We start from the raw sequence: 13,773 nt of genomic DNA, 5'->3' as shown, positions 1-13,773 counted from the left end.
TTGAGGCTTGGCTTCTCTCTGAAGCAGGAGATTGGATAAGCCATAAACCCTCTTTCACTCTCAATTTCTTTCTGTCCTCAGCCTGGAATGATCACTTGTTGCTTTACTGACCACATGCTTCCTTGATTTGCCCTTAGTAACCTCCTGTGTAAGGGACTCCTCCCTCAACCCCCTCCATATGGAGGAGCTGCTTTGCTCTACTCCAATCTGACCCTCCCCTGGATTTTTGGACTTTGGATCAAATATATCGGTTTAGTCTCTATTCAATCTTCTGGGAACTGTTTTGTCCTAAAATTGATATGTTGAAGCCTAAACCCTCAATGTAATGATATGTTGAGATGGTGCTGTGGGAAGTAATTTGGTTATGAGGATGGAGCCCTCATGAATGGGACTAGTGCCTTTATAATAAGAGACATGAGAGCTGGCCTGCTGTGCTCTGCTCTCCACAATGTGTAGACAGAGAAAATGGCCATCTAAAAGCTGGGAAGGAAGCCCTCACCAGAGCCTGACCATGCTGGCAAGCTGACTTTAGACTTCCCAGCCTCTAGAACTGTGAGAAATGCATTTCTGTTGTTGAAGCCACAAAATTTGTAGTGTTGTTTCAGCAACCAAAAGTGATGGAGACAGTCTCTATACCATAGATAAAACTGTGCTAGTTCTATCATGTAAAGAAATTAAGCTTGCAATGAAGCAGTTGATATGCAGAACAAAGCACTGATGTGATATGGGAAGAAGTTCTGACAGCATTTTATTCCATCACTTCAACTTCCCAAGACCTAGCAGCACCCCTGACCTTCCAAAATCTTTCATGGAACATCCAATACTTTTGAATAAATTATCTCTATGGCCGGCTCTATTTTCAAGTGGATTTCTGCTGTTTGCATGCTAAGTATTACAAACTCGCAATCGTTGACATTTTTTTTTCTCTCCCTACTAGTATGATTTGTCTCCTTTCATGAGATTTGGAGTACAATCTATCACTGGTGATGGGGAAGCAAGAATTACTTCATTACATTACTTTAAATGGCGGCATAAGGCCCCATTTGAGAGCTGCTTGCATCAAAGAGATGAGACTGCTGTTGGCTGGAAAGTTTTTTAAAGATTTATTCTTTTGGGGCCAATGCTATGGCATAGTAGATTAAGCCTCTTCTGTGGCTCTGGCATCCCATATGGTCACTGGTTTGAGTCCCAGATTCTCCACTTTTGACCCAGCTCCCTGCTAATGCACCTGGGAAAGCAGTGGAAGATGGTCCAAGTACTTGGGACCCTGCAGCCATGTTGGAGTCAGATGAATCTCCTAGCTTCAGATTGGCCCACCTTCAGCCATTGTAGCCATTTGGGGAGTGAACCAGCGGATGGAAGATCTCTCTCTCTCTCTCTCTCTCTCCCTCTGTAATTCTGTCTCTCAAACAGATAAACCTTAAAAAGTCTATTTTTTTGGAAGAGCAGAGAGAGAGAGAGAGAGAGAGAGAGAAGGAAATATGGAGATAAAGAGAGCTTCCATCTGTTGGTTCACTCCTCAAATGGCTACAGTGGCTGGGTATGGCACAGGTTAAAACTAGAGCCTGGAATTCCAACAGGTCTCTCTTAATTGGGAGAGCAGGACCCAGGTAGTTGGGTCACCTGCTGCTGCTTTCCCAGGTGCATCAACAGGGAGCTGGATTGGAAACAGAGTAGACAGGACTTGAAATGATGCTCCTATGTGAATGCTGGGACTATGGGAGATGGCTTAATGTACTGTACCACACCACTGCCCTTGAAGAGTTTTATGTCTAGAGTTCAGACATCAAGGAACTTGAGATCAAGGGGATATAAAGAGATAAGAATCATTTATGCTTGAAATATAATTTTTAGCTGGAGGAGAATTTAAGAGTAATTTATTGAATATTATCACGTACTTTGCCCTGGACTCAATTCCAGATTGTTCTTACTTGGTAGCATTTTTGTAGCTTGGTTGGCTCACTTGGAGTCCCACCTAAGGAAAAGACAGTCCATAATTCCCAAATAAGTTGATTCATGTAAGCCTTTCTCTAAGTCTTGCCAAAAACAAAATGTTTAGGAAAAAAGTCTTAGACATCTTTTTCTCTGTATGTTTCTCCCACATATTCTTCTTCCCTCCTTCTTGTATAGCAACTCCTCTCAAATTCTCCTCCCTCATTCTGAAATCTCTCAGTCATACACTCAGTTTATAGAGGCTTCCCCCACCCTTGTTCCTTCATCCCCTATTATCCCGAATCCCTTCCCTGTAACTCTCTGCCAGATCAGAGGTGAGGCCATTATTTCCATCCAGTCTCTCTGGTTATTCTCAATATCCATCACACTAATCTGATAATGTCTTTGCCAATAGGCAAAGTAGGACTCCCCCAGTGTAGGGAGGTGTGGGTGAGATGGTGGGTACCCAGTCAGATTCGTGTCTGCGTCACCTGCCTAGGCTTCCATTGAATTCAGTTATGTTGGGCAAGGCCTTTCTGCTAGCTGGTAAGCCCAGGCCATGACTATTTAAAACTTTTCAGCAGCTTTATACATTAGACTCCTACTGGAAAAACCATTTGGAAAGGGCAACTTGGCCAGAGCCTCACAGACCTTGGGGCCTATTCCCCTGCCCAGTTTCTCTCTAATCTAAAATCTACCAAATAACAAGCAAGCTGTTTTTTCCTTATCATGAGGAGCTATTACAGAAAAAGTCAAGTGCCTCAGGGCTCAACTGTGCTGTGTCCATCTTCAAGATCGACTGCCAAAATTAACACATTTTGACCCATTCAGCATTAACTGAGCTAAACTCTCTGTCCAACTTATTTTCTCTTGAACTTTCACCCAACATCTTACCTCTCTCTAGAAAGGGGTAAGGGTGGCATAAATGCAGATTCCAGTTTCCTTGTGGATTTTTTTTTTCACTTAAAAATTTTATTAATTCCATCTATGAGCCAGGTCATATTCTAGACATTGAGAGTAAAAGAGGGGTATAAGGGGCAAAGTACATGCTCACATAGCATGAATATTCTAGTGTGAAGACACAGGAATTAAGTAAATAAAGACAGTGGTAAATAGAGAGGTTGATGGCGTAAAGTTTTGTGGGGTTGTAGCTCGTTTCACTTAGATTTCATCCCGAGATGCCTTTCTTGGTCACCTAAGCTTAATGAGTAGAAGTATTAGATTCTGTGATGATCTGAGAGGAGACTTTACCAGAATCTATTTACAAAATCCCATGCTGGACATTGACGGAGTTCCATACCTCTAGATATTAACAGAAGAGTTGCTTGGATAAAGAGAGCATGAAATAACATGGAGAGCCAGGAGATGATGAGGAACCCTGACTAAGAGAGAGGCACACATGTAACATCTGCTTAGGGGAGGGAAGGTGACATGGATTCTATTTATTTTCCTTGAGGAAGGATGTATCCCATTCTCAGGGTACAGAGCCACAAAGCCTGTGGGACTGGATATATAAATTTTAAAATAGTCATTGTTCATTTGTTTAGGATGGTATAACTATTATAAATGTTTCACTTCTATAGAAAACAAAAGAGAAAAGTGAGTAACATTTGGTTGGTGATGACATCACTATATATCTCTGCCCTGTGGTGTTTACTGGGAAGTGGTTCCTCTGCCCTGGCTTCATGTCCCTTGTTGAGAATGTTATGTGCATATTGCCTCATCTTCTCATTCCAATTCCCTGGGTGAGGAGGAATGGCATAAGTAGTCAGTGGTCACACTAGGACATGGACAAGTGGGCAGCTGTGATCAGTACCACCCTCTTCCTTTTGGAAGTCAACCTGGGCTTCTGGTTTGCTTCATTTTTCCCCCCAGAAACCTTTTATTTAAGGAATATAAACTTCATGCATTTCATAATTACAACTTTAGGAACGTGGTGATTCTTCCTACCATATCTGCCCTCCCACCCACTCTGCCACCCCTCTTCCTTGTCCCTCTCCTATTCCCATTCTTATTTTTTTACTAAGATCTATTTTTCAATTAATTTTTACACATATGATTAACTATGTTAAGAGTTCAACATACAGTATGAAAAAAAAACCTGTTCAACAGTTGAGACAAAGGCTGTTCAAACTCATTGCTTCTCAAAGTGTCAATTTCACTTCTATTAGACTACCTTTTAGGTGCTCTATTAGTTACCACAGGTCAGGGAGAGCATATGGTATTTGCCCTTTTGGGACTGGTTCATTTCACTAAGTAAGTATGATGTTTTCCAACTTCATCCATTTTGTTGCAAATGACTGAATTTCATTTTCTTTTTGCCACTGTGCAGAATTCCACGGTGTACAGATTCCATAATTTCTTTATCCAGTCTTCAGTTGACAGGCATTTGGGTTGATACCATGCCTTAGCTATTGTGAATTGATCTGGAATAAACATGGGTGTATAGATAACTCTTTCATATACTATTTAATTTCCCTTGGGTAAATTCTCAGGAGTGGAATGGCTGGGTCATATGGTAGGTCTATATTCAGATTCCTGAGGTATCTCCATACTGTCTTCCATAGTGGCTTTACCAGTTTACATTCCTACCAACAGTGGATTAAGGTACTTTCCCCCCACATCCTCACCAGCATTTGGTGTTTGTTGATTTCTGTATGAAAGCCATTCTAACGGGGTGAGAATGAAACCTCGTTGGGTTTTGATTTGCATTTCCCTGATGACTAGTGATCCTGAGCATCTTTTTATGTATCTGTTGGTCATTTGGATTTTCTCTTTTGAAAAATGCCTGTTAAGTCCTTTGCCTATTTCTTAACTGGGTTATTTGGTTGTTTTTGAGTTTCTTGATCTCTTTATATGTTCTGATTAATCCTTTATCAGTAACAGTTTGCAAATAATTTCTCCCTTTCTGTTGGATGCCTCTTCACTTTGCTGAATGTTCCTTTTGTAGTATAAAAGCTCATTTTGATTTAATCCCATTTGTCAATTTTGGCTTTGATTGCCTGTGCCTCTGGTGTCTTTTCCATTAATTCTTTGCCTACACCAATGTCTTGCAGAGTTTCCCCAATGAGTTCTAATAATATGATGGTATTGAGTTGTAGATTTAGGTCTTTGATCCACTTTGGATTTTCATATAAAGTATAAAGTAGGGGTCTTGTTTCATACATCTGCATGTGGAAATCTAGTTTTCCCAGCACTACTTTTTGAAGAGACTGTCCTAACTCCAGGGATTGATTTTAGTTTCTTTGTCAAATATAAGTTGGTTGTAGATGCTTGAATTGATTTCTGGTTTTCCTATTCTGTTCCATTGGTCTATTTGTTTTTGTACCAGTTCCAGGCTGTTTTGACTATGACTACCCTATAGTGTCTTGAAATCTGGTATTGCAATGGCTCTGGCTTTGTTTTTGTTATACAAGATTGCTTTAGCTATTCAGCGTCTCCTGTGTTTCCATATGAATTTCAGCATCATTTTTTCTAAGAGGAATGTTCTTGGTATTTTGATATCACATTGAATCTGTAAATTGCTTTCAGAAGAATGGACATTTGATGATATTGAGTCTTCCAATCCATGAATATGGAAAATTTTACCATTTTTTGGTCTTCTATTTTTTTCTTTAATGTTTTTATTGTAGAGATATTTGACTTCCTTGGTTAAATTTATTCCTAGGAATTTAATTTTTTGGGGGGTAGGTATTGTGAAAGGAATCGATCTTAGAAGTTGTTTCAAATACTGATAGTTTGTTGACTCAAAAGGATTCCATAGCCTTGGCAGCTCATGACAAGAGCCTCAGGTGATCACTGATGTCATAAATAAGAATGTCAATTGTTAAATCAACAATAGGAGTCACTGTGCACTTGTTACCCATATAGAACCTCTGTCTTTAATGAGTTGTACTATGAGAATTAATGAACTTCAAACAGTACTTTATACTTTATGTGTCTTGTGGGTACAAATTGTTGAAATCTTTACTTAGTATAGAATTGGTCTTCTCTATATAAAGATAATTAAAAATGAATCTTAAGAATGGGATGGGAGAGGGAGTAAGAGATGGGATGGAAGTGGGTGTGTGAGGGTAGGTATGGGGGGAAGGACCTATATATTCCTAAAGCTGTACCTATGAAATGTATATTTGTTAAATAAAAGCTTTCTTTTTTTTTATAATCAGAAAGATGCTTTATTTCCATCACCCACCATCCTTTAAAAATTTAGCACTTAAGGAAAGCCTTCCCCTGTTACTGGTCGACAACATAGGCTGGCTCATTAATTTCTGTCACATTTTATTTATTTTTTTAACTTTTATTTAATATAAATTTCCAAAGTACAGTTTATGGATTACAATGGCTTCCCACCCCCATAACTTCCCTCCCACCCGCAACCCTCCCCTTATCCACTCCCTCTCCCCTTCCATTCACATCAAGATTCATTTTCAATTATCTTTATATACAGAAAATCAGTTTAGCATATATTAAGTAAAGATTTCAACAGTTTGCACCCACACAGAAACACAAAGTGAAAAATACTATTTGAGTACTAGTTATAGCATTAAATCATAATGTACAGAACATTAAGGACAGAGATCCTCCATGAGGAGTAAGTGCACAGTGACTCCTGTTGTTGACTTAACAATTTGACACTCTTGTTTATGGCATCAGTAATCACCCTAGGCTCTTGTCATGAGCTGCCAAGGCTATGGAAGCCCCCTGAGTTCACTGACTCTGATCATATTTAGACAAGGCCATGGTCAAAGTGGAAGTTCTCTCCTCCCTTCAGAGAAAGGTACCTCCTTCTTTGATGACCCATTCTTTCCACTGGGATCTCACTCGTGGAGATCTTTCATTTAGGTAATTTTTTTTTTTTTGCCAGAGTGTCTTGGCTTTCCATGCCTGAGAAACTCTCATGGGCTTTTCTGCCAGATCCAAATGCCTTAAGGGCTGATTCTGAGACCAGAGTGTTGTCTAGGACATCTGCCATTCTGTGTATCCCACTTCTCATGTTGGATCGTTCTCTCCCCTTTTTGTTCTATTGGTTAGTATTTTCAGACACTAGTCTTGTTTATGTGCTCCCTTTGACTCTTAGTCCTATCATTATGATCAATTGTGAACAGAAATCGATCACTTGGACTAGTGAGATGGCATTGGCACATGTCACCTTGATGGGATTGAATTGGAATCCCCTGGTATGTTTCTAACTTTACCGTTTGGGGCAAATCAGCTTGAGCATGTCCCAAATTGTACATCTCTTCCCTCTCTTATTTGCACTCTTATATTTAAAAGGGATCATTTTTTCAGTTAAGTATCAACACTTAAGAATAACTGTCTGTCACAATTTAGATATTAAGATATTCTTCAGGTAGCCAAGGTTGCTAACAAACACTTCAATTCCGAAAATAAGCTATAATCTCATAATCTCTCTGCTTATCAATAAATTAACTTAAAGAAAATATAGGGGTTGGTGCTGTGGCATAGTGGACTAAGTCTCTGCCTTCGGTGCTGGCATCCCATATGGGTGCGAGTTATAGTCCAAGCTGCTCCACTTCTTTTTTTTGTTTTATTTTTTTGTTTTATTTTTATTTAGTAAATATAAATTTCCAAAGTACAGTTAATGGATTACAATGGCTTCCCCCCCATAATTTCCCTCCCACTCACACCCCTCCCATCTCCCGCTCCCTCTCCCGTTCCATTCACATCAAGATCCATTTTCAATTATCTTTATATACAAAAGATTGATTCAGTATATATTAAGTAAAGATTTCATCAGTTTGCACCCACACAGAAACACAAAGTGTAAAATACTGTTTCAGTACTAGTTATAGCATTACTTCACATTGGACAACACACTAAGGACAGATCCCACATGAGGAGTAAGTACACAGTGACTCCTGTTGTTGACTTAACAATTTGACACTCTTGTTTATGGCGTCAGTAATCTCCCTAGGCTCTAGTCATGAGTTGTCAAGGCTATGGAAGCCTTTTGGGTTTGCCAACTTCGATCTTATTCCAAGAGGGTCATAGTCAAAGTGGAAGTTCTCTCCTCCCTTCAGAGAAAGCTGCCTCCTTTTTTGATGGCCCATTTTTTCCACTGTGATCTCACTCGCAGAGATCTTTCATTATGTCTTTTTTTTTTTCCAGGGTGTCTTGGCTTTCCATGCCTAAAATGCTCTCATGGGCTCTTCAGCCATATCCGAATGCCTTAAGGGCTGATTCTGAGGCCAGAGTGCTGTTTAGGACATCTGCCATTCTAAGAGTCTGCTGTATATCCTGCTTCCCATGATGGATCGTTCCCCCCTCCCCCCTTTTTTTACAGGCAGAGTGGATAGTGAGAGAGAGAGAGAGAGACAGAGAGGAAGGTCTTCCTTTTGCCGTTGGTTCACCCTCCAATGGCCGCCATGGCTGGCGCACTGCGGCCAGCGCACTGCACTGATCTGAAGGCAGGAGCCAGGTGCTACTGAGAAGAATGTCTTCGGTATTTTTATTGATATTGCATTGAATCTGTAAATTGCTTTTGGGAGAATGGACATTTTGATGATATTGAGTCTTCCAATCCATGAGCATGGAAGATTTTTCCATTTTTTGGTATCCTCTTCTATTTCTTTCTTTAAGGTTTTGTAATCTTCATCGTAGAGATCCTTAACATCCTTGGTTAAGTTTACTCCAAGGTACTTGATTGTTTTTGTAGCTATTGTGAATGGGATTGATCATAGAAGTTCTTTCTCAGCCATGGCATTGCCTGTGTATACAAAGGCTGTTGATTTTTGTGCATTGATTTTATATCCTGCTACTTTGCCAAACTCTTCTATGAGTTCCAATAGTCTCTTAGTAGAGTTCTTTGGATCCCGTAAATAAAGAATCCTATCATCTGCAAAGAGGGATAGTTTGAGTTCTTCCTTCCCAATTTGTATCCCTTTAATTTCTTTTTCTTGCCTGATGGCTCTGGCTAGAACTTCCAGAACTATGTTGAATAGCAGTGGTGAGAGTGGGCATCCTTTTCTGGTACCAGATCACAGTGGAAATGCTTCCAACTTTTCCCCATTCAATAGGATGTTGGCCGTGGGTTTTTCATAAACTGCTTTGATTATATTGAGGAATGTCCCTTCCATACCCAGTTTGCTTAGAGTTTTCATTATGAAAGGGTGTTGTATTTTATCAAATTCTTTCTCTGCGTCTATTGAGATAATCATATGGTTTTTCTTCTGCAGTCTGTTAATGTGGTGTATCACGTTGATTGATTCGCGCACATTGAACCATCCCTACATAACAGGGATAAATCCCACTTGGTCTGGGTGGATGATCTTTCTGATGTGTTGTTGCATTCTGTTGGCGAGAATTTTATTGAGGATTTTTGCATCTATGTTCATCAGGGATATTGGTCTGTAATTCTCTTTCAATGCTGCATCTTTTTCCAGCTTAGGAATTAACGTGATGCTGGCTTCATAAAAAGAATTTGGGAGGATTCCCTCTTTTTCAATTCTTCTGAATAGTTTGAGAAGAATTGGAGTTACATCTTCTTTAAACGTCTGGTAGAATTCAGCAGTGAATCCATCTGGTCCTGGGCTTTTCTTTGTTGGGAGGGCCTTTATTACTGTTTCAGTTTCAGTTATGGGTCTGTTTAGGTTTTCTATGTCTTCCTGGTTCAATTTAGGTAGGTTGCATGAGTCCAGGAATCTGTCCATTTCTGATAGGTTTCCCTGTTTGCTGGCATACAAGTCCTTGTAGTAATTTCTGATGATTCTTTTTATTTCTGTGGTGTCTGTTACATTTTCTTTTTCATCTCTGATTTTATTGATTTGGTTCTTCTCCTTTTTTTGGTTAGTTGGGCCAATGGTGTGTCAGTTTTGTTTATTTTTTCAAAAAAGCAGGTCCTCATTTGGCTGATTTTTTGTAATTTTTTTTGATTCAATCCTGTTGATTTCTTCTCTGATTTTAATTATTTCTCTTCTACTAGATTTGGGTCTGGTTTGCTGCAGATTTTCTAGATCCATGAGATGAATTGAAAGCTCATTTATTTGGTGCCTTTCCAATTTCTTGATGTAGGTACCTATTGATATAAACTTTCCTCTTAACACTGCTTTTGCTGCGTCCCATAAGTTTTGGTATGTTGTGCTGTTATCCTCATTTACTTCCCCAAAATTTTTGATTTCTCTTTCAATTTCTTCTATGACCCATTGTTCATTCAGGAGCATGTTGTTCAATCTTTCTCAGCCATGGCAGTGTCTTTGTATACAAAGGTTTTTGGTTTTTGTGTGTTGATTTTGTATCCTACTACTTTACCAATCTCTTCTTGAGTTCCAGTAGTCTAGTAGTGGAGTATTTTGGGTTCCCTATATAGAATCATGTAATCCGCAAATAAGGATAATTTGACTTCCTCCTTCCCAATTTGTATTCCTTTGATTTATTTTTCTTGCTTGAAGGCTCTGGCTAAAACTTCCAGTACTATATTGTATGGCAATGTTAAGAGTGGGAATCCTTGTCTGGTTCCAGATCTTAGTGGGAATGCTTCCAAATTTTCCCCATTCAGTGGGTCACTGGCCATTGGTTTGTAATAAATTGTACTGATTGTGTTGAAGAATGTTCCTTCTATGCCCGGTTTGCTTAGAGTTTTCATCATGAAAATGTGTTGTATTTTGTCAAATGATTTCTCTGCATCTATTGAGATAATCATATGGCTTTTGTTCTTCAATTTGTCAATGTGATGTATCACATTGATTAATTTACAAATGTTGAACCATCCCTGCATACCAGGGATAAATCCCACTTGGTCCGGGTGAATGATTTCTCTGTGTTGTTGGATTCAATTGTCTAGTTTTTGTTGAGGACTTTTGGGTCTATGTCCATCAGAGAAATTATTCTGTAGTATTTTTTTTTTGTTGTCTTTTTTCCATCTGCTGGTTCACTCCCCAATTGGCCGCAATGGCCAGACCTGCACTGATCAGAAGCCAGGAGCTTCTTCCTGGTCTTCCACGTGGGTGCAGGGGCCCAAGGACTTGGACCATCCTCTACCGCTTTCCCAGGCCACAGCAGAGAGCTGGATCAGAAGTGGAGCAACTGGTACTCGAACTAGCGCCCATATGGGATGCTGGCACTGCAGGCGGTGGCTTTACCCGCTACACCACAGCGCTGGCCCCTGGATTTCATTTGTATTTTTACTGGCAGATTTTCTGCCTTCACATTCTTCATAATGGTGGCTATCTTTTTCTGTTTATGTATAACACATTCTTAAGTATCAGTGTCTAGAAGAAGGCCCTCTTCAAATGCTATCTCCTGCAAAACTCAATGCTTGCCATATGTAAAATTAGAGATGCTCTGATAGGAGTAGAGAATGGAAACCAGGGGCTCCACTCTGCCAGGAACTACTCCACATGTTCCTCCTCCCCTTGCTCAGTGCTCTATGGCATACAGTTTCAAAACTTGCAGTGCAGAGAATAGAGCATGTACTTTGGAATCAAACAGGCCTAACTGTTTGGTCTCTTCATTTTGTATTAATTCACATATTCATTGCTCAATGCATATTTATTAACAACAGTGCTAGATGCATTGATTAGATTCTTGGTCTCCCAGCTTATTTGGTGTTTGATTTTTGTAACTTTCTTGGTCTCACTAAGCTTCAATTACTGTCCTTGAATATGTACAGTGAGAACTGTCTCAGATGCCTTTAGGGTCACGAGGATATATATGTAGCATTCAGTGAGTGCCTTGTCTTTATTGAGCATCTCAGTGAATGTTTGCTCATCCTTCACTTCCTATGCTGATCTTCAAAGTATGGTGTAATTCAGCATAAAGTCATTTTAAAAACATGTCTAGCACATATACTCATTTTCAAAGCAGTCATACATAGTTTAATTTATTTTCCTTTTCTTTCTTACAAACCTGTGTGTAGCTTTGAAAGGTTTCCTTTCTATTTCCTCTCCCTTCAGCTTTATACATTCTCAGTTCCCGGTCTCAGACACAGAAAGAAGCTACCTGTTTTACCAGTCATCTTCCCTCAGCTGGAACTTCACCAGCTCAGTGTTTCAGTGTCTCCTCTCAGACCTCAGCCCCTTTCTTAGCACCTGCTGAGTCCAAAAAAAAAATATCAGAGTCTGAAAAAATAGCCCTTTTCCCAGAATATCCAGCACCTTCCAGTTCTCAGAGGATTCCAGCTTCATTCCATCTTGGTAAATTGTTTCCTCCCTACAAGTGGGAGACTACTTGTAACTTGGGTTTGAGAATGGCTATTATTGGCTCAGCTTAGTACTGAACAGGCTTTCAGTAGTTTCCACTAACAAGCACTCTAGGAGGTCTGAAACAATATCATTGAACTCAGCAAAGAAAACTATACACTTTAAATTTTCTGTAAGGCCAAATACTTCATACTTCATCCATCCAGTGGTCTGATCATATAAGTGAAAAATTCCTGGAAAAAAGAATTCATAAGTTTTAAATTGCCTGGTGTTCTGAGTAGCAAGATGAAATCTTGGAATCCCATTCAATCCCATTGAGGATGTGAATCATCCCTTTGTCTGGTGAATCCATGCTATGTATTCTACAGTCTGTTAATCATCAGAGCTGTCTTGGTGATCAGATCAACCACGATGGTTGGTTTCACAGTGCTTGTGTTCAACTAACTTCCTTAATCATGCCCCCAAAATGTGAGGCATGATGATGCTGATGATTAAATATGCCAAAGAGAAACCTTAAAGAGCTTCCTTTTAAGTGTCATCTCACATCTTCACCAGAAGGGTGAGTACAGTGCAAAAAAGACATTTTGAGAGAGAGGGAGACTACAAGTACGTAACTTATAGTATTTTGTTGTAATTATGTACTTTCAGTTTTTCTTGTTAACCTCTTACCGTGCCTAAGCTATAAATTAAACTTAATCATGGATATGTATGTATAGGAGAAAACATGATATATAAGGTTCAATATGCTCCTCAATTTCAGCTGTCCTCTAGGTTTTAGACATAGCCCAGTAGTTGGGGGAGGAGTGCTGTAATCACATTCTTGGATCTTTCCCTGCCTTCTCTCTAGGGATATGGCAAGTGTAGGATGAACAAGAGAGAATGGATATAAGAAAGAGTGCATACATGAATGGATGAGTGAGTGAATGAACAGATATAAGTATCACCTGTAGTAGAATTAACTAAACAGACATATCCCTTCCATAGTCTTTGTTGCTTGGTTTGTCATATTTCATCAAATACCCTCCAATCTCTTCCTAACTAGGACTAATTTTTTTTTTCCTTTTAAAACTTTTATTTTGAGAGGACCCACCCCCATCTGCTAGTGCCACCCTCAAAGGCCCATAATGGCCAGAGGGAGAGCAAAATCTAGGCAGCAGGAGGGAAATCTTTGATCCCAGATGGTAGGGGCCATCACTTCTGTCATGGGGAGGGGGTGGGATTAGGGGCAGCATTAGCAGGAGGCTGGAACAGAGGACTAACCAGGAACTTACACAAGGCAATCAAGAGGCAATGCCATTGGCTTCCACCCTTGGCTTGTGGTTCCTGTGTCCACTCTGGCTGCAAGTCAGCTGCACTTAAAGATCAACTCACTCTAGAGAGTGGCTGGGTTTGATTCCCTCCTACTTACACCAACCCAGCATCAGGACCAAGCTTCTGATTCTAAACAGAACCATCTGTGCTGTCTTGGGGCTAGAATTGCTGTCAACTGGGACCTTAATGTCTAAAGCAGTGTCACTGAGCCACCCTCCCAGGACCAGGGAAAACAACTTTTGGTTTATTATGACCCCCGCAGCAGGGCAGGATGACAGGCCCCTGTGCACAACCCAAACTAGACTATCCCTTGATATTCCTCTGTAAGCTCTGGGAAGATGCCACTGCCCTCCCTCAGCCCCACCCCAGTATA

The sequence above is a fragment of the Oryctolagus cuniculus genome, chromosome 1 (genome assembly GCF_964237555.1).
Source record: "Oryctolagus cuniculus chromosome 1, mOryCun1.1, whole genome shotgun sequence".
NCBI lineage: Eukaryota > Metazoa > Chordata > Mammalia > Lagomorpha > Leporidae > Oryctolagus > Oryctolagus cuniculus.
This window is presented reverse-complemented; position numbering follows the sequence as displayed.